We start from the raw sequence: 19,362 nt of genomic DNA on the forward strand, positions 1-19,362 counted from the left end.
GCACGCTACAAAAACGTCTTATGTGGACTTTAGAAAAAGAACGATTCTTTCCCCCTACGCAAATTGGTTTCAGATTACAACATAGTAGTCAAGATGCCATTGCAATTCTCAACGCTGTAATTCAAAATAACATTGTTATGAATTCCTATTGTTATAGTTTATTTATCGATGTGGAAAAAGCCTATGATGCTGTACCACTGATGCAACTTTGTCAATTACTAGAAAGAATAGATATATCTCCTATGATTCCCAGATTAATTTGGAATTTATATGCTGATCGAAAAATTTTTGTCTTGTTTCAAAATTCTATGCAGGGGCCTAGATTCACAACTACAGGAATTCCACAAGGAGCTGCACTCAGTCCTATACTATTTAATATATATACACAGTCTCTACACAATGAACAATTGGAGGATTTTGAACTTATTCAGTATGCAGATGATTTCTGTTTTTACAGAATTACTCCACAAACAACACAGGGATTAATAGACATGACACGTTTAATACATAAACTTCAAGCATGGTTTTATGAAGTAGGTTTATCTTTCAACCTTAATAAATCTCAAATTATGATTTTTAATTCTCGTAACCAAAATGTATTTCCTAATAATATTAATCATATTTCTGACATCCCAGTGGTATCTACATGTAAATATTTAGGAATTCATTTCGATCGTAAAAATAATTGGAAACTGCATATAGATTATTTAATAAATAGAGGGAAATCTGTCCTAAACATTCTTCGTGGATTGGCAACTACTAAGTGGGGTAGTCAACCCACAATTATGTTACTATTTTACAGAAACTGCTTTCGCTCCTTATTTGAGTATGCGGCTTTCAGTTACGGTGGTGCGTCCTCAAAACAGTTACAAAAAATTGATGTACTACAATGCAAAGCATTACGAATTTGCTCTGGATTGATGAATTCTAGTCCAAACGTAAGTGTTTATATGGAAAATAGAGAGATGGCTCAATCTCATCGGCGCAAACAATTAACAAATAAATTTCTTTTTCAAACCTGGGAGAATCATAATCACCCATTTAATTTGCTATTTGAAACACAACAACAGTGGGCAATTATGAATGTTATAGATCCGATCAACCCGAAATTTTATTTTCTTCATTGTTATTGTATGGATCCTGACGCGTACCAAAATTCTTTCACATATCATTCACCTCCAGTATATAAATTAGATTTGCCTCTTTATGCTCAGGCTAACGTCTAATTTTTAGATCATGGTCAGCACGCTCGGTATAGATAAATATGGCCAGATTTAATTTTCATATATACTGATGGCTCCAAAAAATTTCAGGATGTAGGTTGTGCGTTTTATATTCCTGAAATGAATCAACACGAAATATTTAGGTTACAAGCAGACACTACAATTTTTACAGCAGAATGCTATGCTATTTACCGTGCATTAAATTATTCCATACAAAATAACTATAAAAAAATACTCATTCTAACAGATGCGTTAAGTGTCTTACAGGCACTAACATCATCATATCCTCAACTATGTCGTCAATCTATTTTCATTATATTGATTATACAATTAACTCAACAAGCACAATCCAAAAATATTACTGTTCAGTTTACATATGTCAAGGCACATCACATTAACCAGAGTAATATTATGGCAGATATGTACGCTAAGAGAGCAAGGGATTTACCTCAAATATCTTTTATCAGACTCCCTTATACAGATCTATTACCTAGAGTTAAAATTAAAGTAAAAAATCACTGGAAAATTTGGTGCGAGGAACAATTGACGATGGTAGGTCATACATATAGATGGCTAGCGGAATTTGATGCAAGCCAACCATGGTTCCACAGATGTCCTCTTCCAAGACAGGTTATAGTTTTTATTAATAGATTGCGAACTGGTCACGTACGTACACCAGCACATTTAGCGAAAATAGGTATTATACATCAACAAAATTGTACATGTGGTAAAGATAATCCAGATGCCCAACATTTATTTTTGGAATGTGATCAATTCTCTCAACAACGAAATATATTATATAAAAATCTGATAAGATTAAAAATTCCATTCCCTATATCTTTACTTTCTCTTTTATCTGATTTATCAATACCAATTATTTGGATTTTATATGGATACGCTCGAAAATGTCAAATCGAATTATAAACAGAACATAGAATGTAAAAGTGTAAAAATTGAAAATTGATTAATGTCATCTGTTGTGTATTGTAAGGAAAAGTTGTGTAACAGAAATCACATACCACAGACTACTGCTGTCCCATAGTACAAATACAGAAACATTGGCCAAAGTCGACAGTGTTTTGTCTGACAGGGTCAGAAGAAGAAGAAGATGTGTCGAAAGGTGCAAATGAGTTTGTATCGAATGATTTAAAGTGAAATAATATTTATGAAGTTGAGTTGAGTTGTTTAATTCTTGCAACGTAAGTAAAATAACATTATGGAAACCAGTTGAGCGCTGAGGTCTTGCAATTTAATTTTAAAATTGCGTTATAGTCTGCTCATCCTTAGCGTACTATATATATTCAGTGAAATGTATAGTTGTAGAATAGCATCCTTTTTCGCAGTTTCCAATGTAACCACTTCTGATTGATTTGGTTTATTTTAAATATTTTTTCTACCACTTTTGACTAATCGCGAAGATGAGTATTTATTTATTTATTTATTTACTCAGAGTTTCAGATACAGTCTTATTTGGCCATTTTACACTGAAACAACATAAAGTAGAAACAAATAATAACAAAAGATAAAAAACAATAACAAGATGGGATAGATTTACATGTTCTTCGTCAGTAATATACAAAAGTTACGTTCTGGAAGGAATATATCTACATTCAGGGGAAGTTTGTTGTAGATTTCTGGGAGCCTGTAAAACAAGGAGCGTTGTAGAAGGGATAGCCTAGTGGTTGGGTTGTGGAAGAGTTGCAGGTTGCGCGTTAGCTTTTGGGGTACCCTAAGTGAGAATTCACTGATTAGGAGATCTGTTCTGATTTTGCCATTTATTATTTTGTATAAAAATTTCATGTCAGCTAGATCACGACGAAAGGATGGAGTGTGAATATTCAGAGCAGCCATGGTGTCTGATTTGGATACATGTCGAAAGGAAGGTATTCTATGGCGAACAATTGCAAGAAAGAAACTGAGAACAGAATCTATTCTGGTGAGATTGGTTTTTGAGGCCATTGCCCAAATTGGGGAACAGTATTCAAGGATGGGCGAGATGAAAGATTTAAAGAATAAAGCAAGAGATGATGGGTTTTGAATTTCGCTAAATCTGTATAGAAGACCGAGAAGGCGCATGGCTTTTTTAGTGGTAGCAATAATATGATAATTAAAAGTGAGTTTTTCATCCATGATAATACCTAGGTCCTTTTGGGTGGAAACGTTTTGGATTGGTTTGTTTTCAATAGTATAAGTAGACACCACTTTGTTCTTTTTTAGGGAATAAGTAAGAAAAGAGCATTTCTGAGGGCTTAGTTCTAAATTCCACTGACGACACCACTTAACAAGTTCTGTGAGAGCATTTTGAAGAATCATCATGTCATGATGCGATGAGATCTCCTTAAAGAGTTTACAATCATCCGCAAACAAAAGTATATTGATAGGGAGGGAGGACAGTTTTTCAGGGAGGTCATCCATGTACAGAAGGAATAGGAGCGGCCCTAAGACACTCCCCTGGGGAACTCCAGACAAAACGGGAAGAAAGTTAGAAGAGGTACCTGAAAGAACAACACGTTGTTCACGCTCATGGAGGTAGTCCTGGAGTAAAGAGAGAAATTTGCCATGATATGATGAAAATGATGAAGGGATACTCACACTGACAGAGTAGATGCTTAGTGGGTGAACAGTATATCGGTGTGTTTATCCATAGGGAATGGAGTAATTGCTCCAAACAGTTAAAAGGTGCTCAGTTCTATTGCCACATGCTGTAATCTGCACCTGTAAGCTACATGTAACATACTTGATTGATTGAGTTGATGTTTTAAGTCCACTTTATGCACAGTAAGGTTAATCGGGATTGGACCTACATTTTTTTGTGGGATCCGAACCACTATGAGCCTCCGCCGGGTAACGAACTCGGGACCACAGGACATGTAGCATGCATGTGGCTCATAAACTCAATTCGGGGAGACGGGGGCTGTTGCTTTTATGTACTGGACTAGTTTAGATGTGTGAAGTTGGTTGAGCATTCAGAAGCCTCCTCCATTTGTTGCCGCGTTACGAGCTTCTTCCCTCGACCGTTACGCGAGATGAATGTCTCCGTCGCTTCCCCTGCTCCTCGCGGGAGGCGGCTGCAAACGAAGCGGTCACCCGTTGACTGCCGAGCACCTAATAGAATTGCTAAGTCAGGCCCGGACTTCCGGCTCCCCCGGAATGCTTGACAAATGCGGATCGCCCACAGATGCCGTCGGCCTTTGACCGTCCCGAGGTGGTGTATACTTTTCGGCAGTGTAGTTGTGGAATAACCGCTAGGAAGGATTACGTGCCTGGGAGCATCACCGCGAGAAAGGATTAAACACGAAAGAAATTAACGCATTAGCAACAGCATTAGCGCTAAAGGCGAAGAATGATTAAGTGCGAGAGGGAAAACCGAAAACAGATTTAGTGAGACAGGATTATACACGAAACGAAAAACGCGGTATGTTTCACTACACAAAGAAAGGCACATGAAGATGTACAGTTTGGAGCAGGCGCACACTGGGTGACCAACATGTACCATTATCTTATATTATCCATGAGCCAGGACCTCAAATTTAGGCGATCGGTCCCACTCGGAGGGGATGGGTTCTCATATGATTTTTTTTTTCAAGGTGTGGATGCCTGGAACTGGAAAATGTGTGATAGCGTCTCACAACTCTTCGGTTTTTATACAATATTATTGAATTAGTAACCATAGCCGAAAAATAATGTTTTTTCATATTTTTATAAATAGTATAAAAAATCATCAAAATATTTGAATAAATACAATTAATTTCAACAGACTTATTAAATTCAATATTATTTTATAATTATTATAATTATTAAGAGTAATAATATTAATATAATCCTTATAATAATAATAAAACTTTATTATATTGCTTATATACTGACATACGTTAAGTGCATAAAATTTACTTACAATTTTCCGTAATAATAGTGGCTAAATCTTAAATACGCATGTATGTTATAATTTAATATAAACAAAATTTTAGTATTTACATTCATCATCATCTTCTTAGTAGGTGTCATCGCTCATTGATTTTCACTTGTGGGTACTCGGCACTTGCCAGTGCACCTGATGTTATTTAGACAGAAAACGCAGTTTGTAGTTTCTAATGAATTGGTTGGTTGATTGATTTGGTGTTTATTCACAGTAAGGCTAATTGGGACTGGACTTACAGTTTAACGTAAGATCCGAACCACTATGTGCCTCCACCTGTGACACCTTGATTACAAGGCGGTGACGCTGCCACTACACCATCGGGGAGGCAGTTTCTAATGGAGTTGCAAGCTAGTAGATCTAACACAGTTTGAGATGCTGATTGACACTCCATCCAGTCCAATACCAGCTCCTCTGCTCCATCGTAATTTCCCAATGGCCACCTTCTCCCACTTGGACTAGGTATACATGATCATTCAGAAGACATCTCTTGCTTATAGCGGCTTGATAATCGCACTTTAAGCATGTTTCTTAAGATAGTTCCTCCAAGGTGCAAGTTGATAAATGCCTATCTCACCCTTCTTTGCACAGAATAGGCGACATGCCATGTCATTCACATAATGTACGGAAGATTTTGGAGCATACAGTAACCACGAGAACTACAATTTGCCCATTACTTTTTCATTGAGATCCCATTGATCTCGGAGGCTGCGAAAATATTTCCTGTGTATGTCTGTTTGCAAGCAGCATTTTCAATGCACTTACATTTTCTTTTCCTGCAATTGCGTATGGAGACTTATCATATCCCGACAAACATTTTTAATAAGAAATGAAGCTATTTTCTTAATATCAAGGACCATCCTGGGTATTTTGGTACTATATTTCAGAAACAATTTAACCATGATTTTTTTCATGGAATCTCAAACACATAATACACAAATCTGTGTCATCTGAGCCTCTCATTACCGTTTCATACCCCTCATTAGCAGCGGCAGTATTCACCAACAAATTATTATCCCTTCTTCATGTTTACTGTGTAGATTGAGCAATTTGGGGCTTCCTTCAGATGTGATTTTGCATCATTTATATGCACAGTTCGCGAAGTGTTGTATTCAAACGTTTTACAAAATCTTCTGGTTTCCTACATTCATTAACAGGAAATGCAATTAGAGTTGTTTTATTCATTACGTGACTTAGGAATTTCCTTCACTTTCTGACAATCTGGGAAGATGAGATGCTCTGTGACTGGTGCCCGAGTTCTTCCCATGTGATTATCCTTTCGGTGTTCTTTATGGACGTCTCATTGTACGTATCAAACAGACATCGATTCTTGGACTCCTATTTCCTTCCGCAAAGCAATGGACAAGACAGATAGACCTCACCAAAGTTTGAGTTCTCTTCTTTTACTCTCTGAATAAGACATACCAACAATCGCCGTGGCTGAATTTCCAGATATTTTCTCAGGGGAGAAAACATTTTTTCTGCAAGGATGTCTGTAATGCACATGATAATGTTTCTAAGAAAAAAAAAACATTTGAAGATTCCGATTCTGTGCTGTCACAATAATTCGAGCAAATAGTGCCTTGTCTGATACTTGACCTGCCATTACTATCCACTGCCTTCTTCTTGGATCAAGAGAGGAACAGAAAGAACTAATTGAAAACCATGTAGAGCCGATATTTATGCAACTGAAAGAACATTCAGAGAACAGATACAGTAGAGTATGGATAAGTATAGGTAACAGAAAGACTCTACAGTCGCTTGAACCAATGCTCACATGATGTGCGTCACGAGCAATGTGTGTATCAATAGAACAGGTTAGAAATGGAAGGAGGATTCCTCGCCACTCTTCACTTTGGGCAATTTCAGCTCTGGAAAAGTTGAGAGAGGTGACATCCTACCTAGAATGCGTCTGCCAAGTGCATCTCGGACATTCTCTATGGGATTTAAGTCAAGTAATCCCGCTGACCACTCCATACTCTCTATTTCCTTCGTCCTCTGACACGTTGTGCACTAACAGAACTCTGTGAGGACGAGCATTATCGCCGAAGAAAAGGAAACGTTCACCTATTGCATCTGCGCACGGCATGGCAAGAGGTCTGAGGTTCTCGTCCCCACATCTAAGGGCCGTCAAACTGGCATTTTGGATAACGTGGAGGTCCGTACGTGCCACAATTTTGATTCCAATCCACACCATCAGCCCACCGCCTCCATTTTAGAATGTTGCTTGCACAAAAGCAGGGTTATAGCGTGTTCCACATATCCTCCAGTTTACGCACGTGTATTATAAGGCTGGAGGATGAACCACGACTCATCGGAGAACACCGCTCAACCCCATTCGTTGTGGCCCCAATTTTGATGGTCCTCAGCCAAGTTTCTGCGGACTGAAAGCTGTACAGTGATGGAACACACACCATGGGTCTGTATGCTTAGAGGCCATCCTTAAGAAGGCGATTTCAGACAGTTTGAGAGGACACCTGCGCCCTATTGCTGCGAGAATGGCATGTTGTAGTTTCGTTGCATTCTGTCGTCTGTTCCAATCTGTTGTTCACTAGAAGTACCCATTGTCTCTTGCTGTTGTTGCTCGCGGACCTTCGTCGCACATTTCCAGTTGTTTGGAACCGAATATACAGGCGAGAAATGGCACTTTTAGACACTCCAAGGGCTGCAGATACCTCTCGCTGTCTGTCCAGCTTTCAACCTTCCTATGGCTCTCCACACCATTGATTCAGGTAAATCGTACTTTACAGGTATTTTACTACTTGCCCACGTTTCTCAATGAACTCTTACACTGTCCTTGGACTGCTACTGTCATAAACACAGCTGCGCACCTCAGTTGTTAATTCAGAGATATCGGCATTAATGATGGGCAATAAGTCAATTGAATCCAGCAATGGTGTTAAATCCCATCCAACTTGTCAAATAAAATATTAAAATATTCACATATTTTAATTAGTGTAATTATTATAATCTTAATTATTTTCATCATTATTAATAATTTAGATCAGAATTACTGTAATTGTCATTTCTAATGGTAAAAGTAAAAAAAAAAATATATCAAAAATTTCCATTTACATCAAGGTATGTGGGGAGTGGAGTGATAACACACAGAAGGCAAAGAGTTATGACATGCTATCACATATTTTCCGTCTCTAGGCATCCCAACCTTACCAAAAAATCATATTAGAACCCGTTCCCCTGAGGGGTTCCGACAACTTGCCTGGCTCAAGGCCTATATGGGCCAACAGTTGGCCGCGCTGGTCTTCTGGTCGACCCGAGCCAAGCCACTTTCGAAAATTTCTCTCCTCTCCAATAACCACTATAATATTCCTTCTAGAGCATTGGCGTAAATCTTCGTGTGGTTTGCTTTCACTGTTTACTAAACATTCCCTATAGTTTCGTGGCTACGTCAGCCTATTTTCGATCATAGATATCTAGACAAAAGAGAAAGCAAGTCACACGAAGATTGACGTGAATGCTCTAGAAGGAATTCTAAGCAGATGTCATTTTCAGAAGGAGAGGCATTTTCGAAAACAGCTTGGCTGACGTGGACCAGAGTTCCAGCAAGGCCTTAAATGACATGTAAGGCACTTGCATTTTAAAATAGATCGAACAGTCTCTAATACGCATTGTGATACTTTTTTGTTTTGTTTTTCTTTTAATAGAAAAAGGACTTTGGCACGAACACTTTGTAATTGAAATTGAAAACCAACAATCCATTTGGGACACAACCAGTGAAGAATACAGTGAATAGGAACAGAGAAGAAATCGTAGAGCGTTTTGGGCGTTCTGCTTATCTCCCCAGTAACTAACTAACTCTCTAGCCTTGTCAAACCCGAAGGCGTATGGCTGCAGCAACGCAAGCCTTCCATCTGTCCCTCTCCTGGGCAAGATCAATCCAATCTTTTCCATCCTTACCTATTTCCTTTAGGTCCATCACCACGTTATCCCTCAATCTTGGTCTTCCTACAGGTCTCTTACCATCAGGTTTCCCAACAAGAATCCTGTAAACTCGTCTTTCCTCTCCCATTCGTGCCACATGGCCTCCCACCTAAGACGTCTTGATTTAATCATTCTAATAATATCTGGAGATGAGATGAATGCAAATTGTGTAGTTCTAAATTATGTAACCTTCTCCACTCACCTATCTCCTCATCCCTTTTAGGCCCAAATATTTTCCTAACGATCTTATTTTCAAATACTCTTAATTTATATTGTTCTTTCAATCTTCCCAGTACAGACTAGAAAATAACTAGTAAGTTAGACAAAATCATGGTTTTTCATAATTACAATGTTATGAATAATCTTACACCCAGTTATAAAGTAGTAGATACAGGTGTGACGTCATTGCCGAATTGACTGCGCTACTGGTTGCCGGTGACCCGGTCGCCCATGAAATCTAATCTTGGATCAAGTCATTACGTGTCAACTTACATTTTTCAACATGTAACTCAAGAAGACCTGGAGAAAGCTCTCCTTGAGCCACTGGGAATCGAAACCGTAAGTTGAAGGAAATGAGAATAGGAGTTCAGTCTTCAGTGTCTCACGTTCGAGCTCCGGGGTTTATTAAGGATTTTCGAACAGAGATGTTAGGGATTGTCAGGTTAAAGCCTTCCCCAAGCTCTTAAACAAATTGGCTCTCCTGGGGCAAAATTAGATCAAAGTCCTCCAATGTTGTTGGAGGATTTGGGGGAAAAGAACTGCCGATCCAGTCGCCTTCCTGGTGTAACATTCTATGCCAATCACGCGCCCAGTCAACTGATCCACTGCAACGCGCCGTGAGCTTTAAAACGTGCAACGCAGTTAAACGCAGCATTCGGGAAGGGAGTGTGGGGCAATTCTTTTTAATGGTCCACGATTTGATTGGAAAATTCGTAGTTTTGCTGGAAAGCGCAGATTAGGGACTAAACTTAGGTTAATCGTGACGACGAGGAGAAAATATTCGATGGAATAGCGTGGAAGAACGGACACAATTAAACACCCACGCTCACCAAGGCTTGAAACCTAAGGGCTCTATTTACTGTGCCATGGTTCAGCTCCTAATTTAAGCCGACCTCCGTGCCTGAGTGGTTAGCACAGCGCGCTACGACGCCAGGCGTCCCGGGTTCGAATCCCTGCCTGGGCGTCATCAATTTTACCATAACAGCACTCATCCTCATCTTCGCGATAACCAAAAGTGGCAGAAAAGCGAGGTACATTAAACCAAATCAAAGGTTCTGATTTAAACTGTAGATCCAATCCCCATTAGCCTATATCGGCATAGAAAGCAGTCTTGGAACAAACGATGCCACACTTTCTTTACAGTGAAGTACCGACGCTTTGACCGGGACTCGAACTGTTAACCTTCGCGGCACTCAATGGGCTGGGCCACCGTGGCGTCTGGAGCACTGTAGCTCTCGCCCCCTACATTTCCTTGAGTTCGGACCATGAATGTCAGATATCATTATAGTGAAGACAGTAACAAAGTATAGTGTTTGTAGGTATGCAGAAGCAGAGTTTTGCAGATGCAACCATCTATTTTGCAAATGTGTAACTGTAGCGGAATTACAGCTACTTCCAGAACTAATGAGCAAATGTATGTGTTCCTATGAAAATATAACTAAAATGCTATCTTCATGTACAGGGTGATGGTCCAAACTGTGAGGCTGAGAATTATGCGTAGATTTTTTCTGCTGATATTGGTCGCCGATCCAACTGGCGGCTGTCCTACATTTTGATACATAGCTCCATCTGTCCTCCAATCGTCTTTGGGGGTGTGTTCCTCTATGGGTATCAACAACCTCAGTTGCAAGCATATGTCGGCTTTTGTCAGTTGTTTTTATTAACTTGAGAGTTCAAATGATCGCTGATTCGTTGTTTCCCAGTCACCAGCTAGAAATGGGATCAGTATAGTATGTACTCTCACAGTTTGGACGACTACTTATGAATCACCCTGTACATTTTTATGAGCACACATCTTGCATGACGTAATTTTTTCAAGCACTTTTCCTCACCACTATATTTACATATTTAATTAATCTAATGGTAATTAGCGATAATGTAAGATCGTTACATGCCGCCTGCAGTTCATGCAGTTATAATCTACCTAGGTATATGCAAAAGTAACCTAGTACTTTAACTCGGTTATTTTTCAAAAAGTAACTTTCGCAAGGCTGCACATCTCCCGGAACTCTCTTCATTACAAGGTGATAGCGTTAGCCAATACGCTATCGGAGAGGTCCTGGTTAATACGGTGTTGATTAAAATCTTATGCTGTAATTTTCTTTGCCACGCTACGTCCTCATTGTACCTCCAAATCCACTTTTCAGGCTTCCATAAGCGAGTTTTAATTTCGTGCATCGCGGCCTCTTTTTGAATGCCATCATGGCATCATCCATTAGGTCCTCTTTACGGAGCGGGTTCGATATCCCGTGTCATTCAGCCTGCGTAATCAGGCTATCAGTGTCGCTTTCATGTCTGCCGTGGGAAGGACTTGATTGGGCCCTCCATCATCTTGTAAACATCCTTTTGAAGCCCCTGATTGCCGACACCAGGGGAGGAGGTACGTGACGAGGAAGCCTTTTATGCGGTGAAACTTCGACGATCTCTTCTTGCAACGATCGAAGCCTTAAAAAAATGGCGACACCAACAAAGAACGACCTGAACTGATTCAATAATTGTCGACTTAGGTGGTTGCAACCAATAGTTAATTTACAGTGATGCAGTTCTGTTCTTAACCTTGTACGTTTGCACTGGTTCCCCTTCCCTTGTCGTGTTCGGCTGAGGGCAATGAGTTTGGTCAGTATGAACACGTGTTATTCATACCTTTACTTGAAACGTAAAACGACCACTATTTAATATACGATAATTATTCAATGTCAAGCACTTACATTTACAGTTTTATCGTGGATTTATTCCTCTTATCAGCAAACTTACAAACAAAAAGCATAACGATATTCAGCACTCAACACTTCCTTTACACTTGTAACGCCATTAAGCCTTGTTTCCATGATATAAAAATTCAATATGCTGACCAAGGCAGTAATTTAATTTTATTATAAAACATAATATAAAATATTATAAAACATTACACGTTGCTGTGGAACCGAAGGCCTCAATATTTGAAGTCCTAAGTATATCACATGTTTACTTATAAAGTTGTTCATCAAGGGCGTTTTGTTACAATTGCACATTGAAATGTATTTCAATATTCTGTTTATCTTGCTGTAAGCATGCAAATGGGCGATTTTTTTCAATTTTTCCTCTCCATTTGAAACACCTCTTGGATATTTCTAAATATGAAAAAAAATACATACGCTTAGAATTGCTTCTAGAGCATTAACGTGAATTTTCGTGTAGTTTTCTTTCACTGTTGTCTAGATAGTATCAATAGTTTAATAGACTTACGTAATCACAAAACTATTGATAATATCTAGACAACAGTGTAAGAAAACTACACGAAAATTCACGTTAATGCTCTAGAAGCAATTCTAAGCGTATGTAATTTTTCATATTTAGAAATATCCAAGAGGTGTTTCAAATGGAGATTAAAAATTGAAAAAAAATCGCCCATTCGTATGCCAAAAGTCCAGCCGAGCCTTAAGTAACAAGTTGCTAAACCTGGTTGATTTGTAATACCATTTGACGATTAAATACATGATAAAACAACACATGGGTTGTGTTCGATTGTTTGTTAGGTCTCGCTGTGTTTCGTGGAAGATTACTACGAACGTGTGATACGATTTAACACAAAGAGTGGTGAGTTTTGTAAGGGAATTTGATAATATCTATTGTGCATTGAGCATTAGAAGAATATGATCTAAGAGTTTTGGAGTTCTTAGTCTTTGCAAGAATAAAATACTGTCCAATAAAGGCGAGAAACTCTAAACCCATTGGCTACGCGGGAGCGCTTGATGGATTACACCAATTCAAATATCGAATCCGAACCATACTTGCTGCAGGAGAGAGAGAGAGAGGTGCACGAAAGTGGGAAGGGGATGCCATCCAGTGGCGTCGCGTGCGGTTCACATACGAGTGTTCACAATAATGTTTTTGTACTGAATGCAGATTTACTCCTCTCCCTTGTAACTTCATCTTAATTGAAAAAGTGGGAATAACAGTTCAGTTTATTTTCAACAATTTTCCCCCAAATTCACGCTATATTTGAAGTAATACAAGAAGGACCTAGGGAAAATTATCCCTCTCCCCCTTAAAATCCTCCAGGTTTAGCGAATTCTCGCTAAAGTTTGCAACTATGTAGCACAGACATTTTCGAGTCCCCCTAGACATGCCTTGAATATGCTGCACTCTGGTGCCGAATGTAAGAAGTATTTCCGCTTGCATCAGTGTTCGCACAGCGAAGTGAACATCTTCGGGATATAGTGGCCAACAGCCCCTTAGCTGTCAGCTCTATGCAACACGCACAGCAATTATGTTCAACGCCCTCTGTGGAAAACCGTGGGAGTCAGTGTTACCAACTAAGTAGAGGAGTTATCAGACTTGCAGGAAGTCGTGTCAGAGTAAATTGTGTGTATATACTCGTCCATCAAACATAGTATTTTTTCGAATAAATATAGGTATGTGTGTGTGCATTTAATATGTATGTAATTTAAGACATATACATGAGTGCTCATGCGAACATTATCAGGCGACGCGCCTGATGCCATCCCACCCTCTAGGATATTTTATGAAAGCATCCCTCCACCCACTCCATTGTCACCATATTATAGTGTGCGAATTAACGGGGGGATGCCGGAGATCTTCTTGTCTATCAGTTAGTGTTTTCTTAGAATGTAAATATACTAAGTGTTTTTAAATTACGCTATAGTTTAGTTAAATAACTGGTAACAGGTAAACTCTCAAAATGAAATTACAAAGACACCACTGAGCGGACACTCCCCCCCCCCCCCTCAAAGCAAAAACGCTTAAACCGCACATTGCCGTGTTGAACCAAACCATACAAGCATCCCTCCAGAAGAGAATTTCCACATCAAGCACCGTGAACCACTATATGGATTGCGCTGACTAAGTACATAATTTTGCAAAATATTGTATATATTATCAGGATTTTGTGTTAATTGAACTAATAGGAACCCATTGAGTAATGAACGATTTCTTCAAGTACAGTGTAAACGATGTTTCAAATTACAAGGGTTGGATAAAAAGTAATGGCAACACTGGTATAATTGGTACTTGACTGTATTGGCAGAGGAGCACGTGTTACATTCCTTCAAAGTAATCGCCCCTCATCTCTACGACCTTCTGTCACACGTATGGAAGGCGTCGTACACCGTCAGCGCGTCCATCTCTGTCGATGTCCCGCAGTGACCGCCCTATAGCACGTATGATGGCTTCGCGCGTGTCGTAGTGCTTCCCGCGCAGTGGTTCCTTCATTTTGACAAAATGGTCGTAATCACACGGTCTCATACCGGTGAATACGGCGGATGTTCCAATACCTCCCACTACCAGTTATGCAGGAGCGCCGTCACATTGTTCGCAGTGTGACACCTTGCATTGTCAAGCAGGATGATGGGACACCGTGCCGTCGCTTCCTTCTTAATGCGAGACGAAGGTGGTGTTGCAAGAAGGTGCAGAAGTAGGCTGTGTTGACCGTCTGCCTGAGAGACGTTGTTCTTCTTGCCTAAACATATTGTTAGGGCCCTTTCACTCTCGTCCTCTGCTTCAGAGCACTGCTGTTTTTGACTGAATAACATACAATCGCTCCAACTCACTATAATTCCTCGTCTGACATTCCTTTATCAGCCACGAAACGCTTGTGGCGCTGTGACTCACCGCTTTCACGGGACAGCAGTGTTGCCATTACTTTTTATCCAACCCTTGTAAGTTTCAGAAGGAAATCTCATGTTACAAGATAACTGGAACATTGATTCAAGCATACTATGAAAAGGATAGAAAACCTTGGTTCTTACAGGCCCTTAGAACTACAGTATATGACGCGTGTGTTTTTGAAAGAATATAGAGCCGCTTTTATCTTGTTTTCTGTTCATATTTGGCCATTCACAGATTCTTCTCACAAGTACTCTTCCAGGTTGTGTGTGCGATGCGTAGGCTTCTTGTGTAGTCGTTTGGCGATCAGCACCTGCCCACACTCAGCCAGAGAGAGTTTTGTATTGATCCAAAGATCCTTTCCGAGAAGTGCCACGCCGTTTACATATTACTTCCAACGGAAACGGCAACAGGCGCCTTCTTCCTGTTTGGACGCTCGTTAAATGGCCACGAGCTCCCTGCCACTTGGCGTTTCCTGCTAATGAATCCTCTGCACCCTTGCGATAGTCCATCTCCTCCGTCGGGGTGAGTGACAGCTTGATTACTGCTCCTCACGCAATCAACACTTCTTCGCGAGAAGCGCTGGTCGGCAAATAACGGTCGCTTTGCTAGCTAAGTGTGGATTAAATTGATATTTAATTAAGCTGTTCTTGAGATTTTAGTCATGGATAATTTGCTATGTGTTCAACTGCATTTAATCCATGCAAAACACAGATATATATCTGTTGCCAGACTGGAAAAAAATATCGGTCCATTTCTGCCAAATTAAATTCGTTATTATTTACAGTGGAGTTACGTTTAAGTGACGTTTCACACTGAAGTAACAAGTGTCGAAGCGACACATGGATTTTCACAGCAAAGTGACAACTGGCACGTCAAGACGAGACCTGACGGAATATGTCTCTCTCGAGTTGCAGATCCATGTCTCGTTCTAGTCAGAATGTGTGAAACATTGTCACGTTCTCGAAGGTTAAGTCTCTGTCTTATTCCAAGTCTGGAAAAATAGCGTGTCTGCGCGCATACGTTTAAAGGTGTTTCTTTATGTGAACACCCTGTATATGAATGTACGCATGGTGAACTCTGTATTCCCCCTTCCCCTCCAAATCAGAAATGTTCCCTTGCCACTGTGCATCGTTCGCATTGTATGCCGCGTTGTGTGCTGACCTCTATCGCCTGAACTGGCGAATTAATCTGGACCATAGAGAAGAGCATCATATGCAGTGAATGGCCTAGGTCCATTCGAAACCTGTTCCAACACGCCTCGTTGCGTTGCGCAGTGCGTAGTTAATGTAAATGATACTTTTCGATCAATGCAAAGATGGCCCTTGAGAATAAAGAATGTACATATTCCATATGTTTGTATGTTCATCGTATGTACGTTACCAAATGACTATTCAGTGCGTTTGTTTCGCTTGAGTTATAAAATTTAACTCATTCCACCCCTTCATTGTACGAGTTTAGTTTTGAAGGAAGAATGTACTGGGAATAGTAAGTAATTTCGTCGAAGTGGGTACATGTAAATTAGTTTTGGTTAGTTTCCACTGTATTGTTCCCGTGTGTGCTTGAATATAATTGTCTGATGAGTAGGTTATTGTTATTAGAGCAGTAAGTTGCATGTATTGCTATAAAAGCTACCTTTTATAAGATGATATGCACATCATTAGGGAACGGATTTTAACCTGCAGCACCTTTCCAAAAATATAGCCGGTTTCATATCGATCGTTTGAGATATGTACATGAAATCAAGTAAAATGAACACACTTTGTTGCACCTTTTCGTGAGAATAGCACATTTATCAGCTTTTTACCCTCACTTTGATGCTTCAAAACCTTTTTCCTGCCTTTTCTTTCATGTTTTGTTTAAAAAAATTGGACAGAGACATAAAATCCTATAGTCTCATTTTGTAGAGCAGAACGAGAGTTATAAAATGATATAATATAATCATTACAACCCCAATATTTCTCAAAATAATGTAGCAAAACCCGTGAGAGAAAACACAAACTTCAACAAAACCTATTCGGCAAGAACCACCGTTCTCTATGCGGTCCGCGCACCTTATTTTACACCTTAATTTCCTTTCCATACACATTTTATATATTTGCATGTTGTTTGAAGCCACAACTACCTTTCTTATGTCCTGTACTTGCACAGAAATATAGGCTAAATCTAATTAAACATTGAACCAAATACAACATAAGTACGCTTTCAGAATTGAGAACACCTAACCATGTTCTGTTCACATAATGAAAATATGAGATTTTGCTCAAACTATCCATGCACTCTCACCTAACATTTTATTTACGGCACGAATTTGAAAAATTCTACTGTACTTCAGGAGACGTAGGCTATATTTTCAGGTTTTTCTTGTTACTGTTCATTCCTTGTAAGGTTTACGTTAGTTCAATCTGTATTTCATGATCTTGTTGCTGCTTTTGGAAATCATATTCACGGTCTTTGAGTTATAATTGCGATTAGGTGTAGGAACAACACCATCTTGAGGTTCAGGCCACAGCGCTCAGTCAAGACGTCATCATCTGGAGACGATCGTCTTAAAGCTGTAAACCCATTGTCGTAATTTTACCGTAGATAATTAAGGTATATTTCTTTCTTTTATGAAGTTAAATTTTGACATTTACCCTCCCGACGAATATAGAAGAAAAATGTATAATATTGAATATTAAGACCAAAATTTTCATTCAGGCCACCACAAAAATTCCTACCATAGCACAAAGAAGGAGTTGAAAACCGTTAGAAACTTTCTGGTGGAAAAATTTAAACATTGTATATCTTCGAAAAATATGATCGGGAATATTTGTCAGCTACAGTAAAACTCGTAACCGCTTTTGTATGAACTTTTGTATGTAAAATCAATTGATTAAATAAAAAAAAACGTTAGGTTGACCGTAAACTTTCCAAGTTACCTAATCAATTAAATTGTCTTTAACTTTACCCAAAATTAATCAAACCAGATAATGCAGATATTCTGCTTAGCTTTACAATCTCAATATAAAAGCTTAATTTCTATATCCTTGCAGCAAAAGCGAAACAAATTGGTACAAGGGTAATGTTACATTTCTGTGAATAAAGATTAAACCTAAATCATTTGTCATATTGTAATTTCGATCTTATTGACTTTATTGAACAAAAGATAATAAACAAATTGAATCTTTTCATTGTCGTTAGTAAGATCTGTGACAATAACTTAAAGAGTTTCATTGAAAAAAAGCAGACTAATATTTCGATCTTAGCGTTCACTTGGGATATAAACATTTGGAATATTTCCTTACACTGTTTTACATTCTGTTAATAACATCGTGAAGAATGTTAATAAATCATGAAACAATAAACATTATCACTGATTTAATAATCAAAGTTACAAACATTGAAGCTTCACAAAGACAAAAAATAAAAAGCAGTTCATATGAAACAGTTTTATAAAATTTAACACATTTGTACTTCATATTAACATAGCTAGGTAATAAAATGCTTTCTGTGTGAAAACATTTGTATTTGAAACATAAGTATATATTCTTGGATACTAATACACACGAATATTTCATCAAAGTTCTTGTTACACATCGCACCCTTGTATTTGAATGTACAACATATCTTCCGATTAGCATAAAGAAGCATAAAGCGGGATAAAATAAGAATGTAAATGTGCACGTGTATCAACTTTGCCCCGTTGTATAGCTTTCTTTCATTAAGAACATTTTAAAACTGAAAATTTGTGTAAATAATATGAACATTTTATGGAATGCTTGCATAAAATTTACACTAACAAATTGCTGTAGTAGACACGAACGTAATATTTTAAACGTTGGCTAAATCTTGAAACAAATTAATTTGCAATCATAAAAAATAATTTTAACGTTAACCAACGTTTGTAATAATTCAGGGTAAATTATTTGATATTTCTAAAAAAAATGTTGACAAGAGATAAAACATGACCACATTTAAGATTATATTAGATGCCTATTTTGTACACATGAAATGTTTACATCATGAACTATTACTCTTATTTATTTATGAGTATAAAACCTTTGTTACTTAACTTGTATCTTTTCGTAGGAACCGAATCACATGGAATTGCCCTAAACATTTCTCATTTTCAGCAACATGTTGAAGAAATGTGAACGTTACTCTTACCTTTTTCATCATAATTGCCTCTGCAATTGAGCACACAACACTTATACACAATACCTCTTGCACATTTAAGCATATTTACACGTCATGTAAACTCGATTACAGTTCCTAAATTTGCATTACAATTTCATATTCACTAAAAAGGTCCAACATTGATTCCGAAGAAGCAATTAAACATGGCGGCTATCTCGCCTCCAGTTGATGACGCTTAGTCACGTGACCGGAGCAAGCCGTGAGGCTTTCAGATTGAGAAGGTAATGGTAGGAACCGACCTTAATATCTGCCACCTTTTGTGCTACAACCCGTCTGTTG

The 19,362-nt window shown here is 38.7% G+C and overlaps 1 protein-coding gene across 8 annotated transcripts in view; it reads left to right on the forward strand.

Moving 5' to 3' along the window:
- Positions 1–19,362, forward strand: part of LOC145986771 (CB1 cannabinoid receptor-interacting protein 1-like) — a 159,872-nt gene that overhangs the window by 42,225 nt on the left and 98,285 nt on the right. For 2 of the 8 annotated variants that reach the window (XM_083121161.1, XM_083121165.1), the window contains exon 1: positions 16,234–16,392. The exons of the other annotated variants lie outside the window; for them this stretch is intronic. The gene's annotated coding sequence lies outside the window, so the exon portion shown is untranslated. Of the gene's footprint in view, positions 1–16,233; positions 16,393–19,362 lie in introns of those variants that run through there. 8 annotated transcript variants of the gene reach the window in all.

The sequence above is a fragment of the Lepisma saccharinum genome, chromosome 4 (assembly GCF_977018435.1).
Source record: "Lepisma saccharinum chromosome 4, izLepSacc3.1, whole genome shotgun sequence".
Lineage (NCBI taxonomy): Eukaryota > Metazoa > Arthropoda > Insecta > Zygentoma > Lepismatidae > Lepisma > Lepisma saccharinum.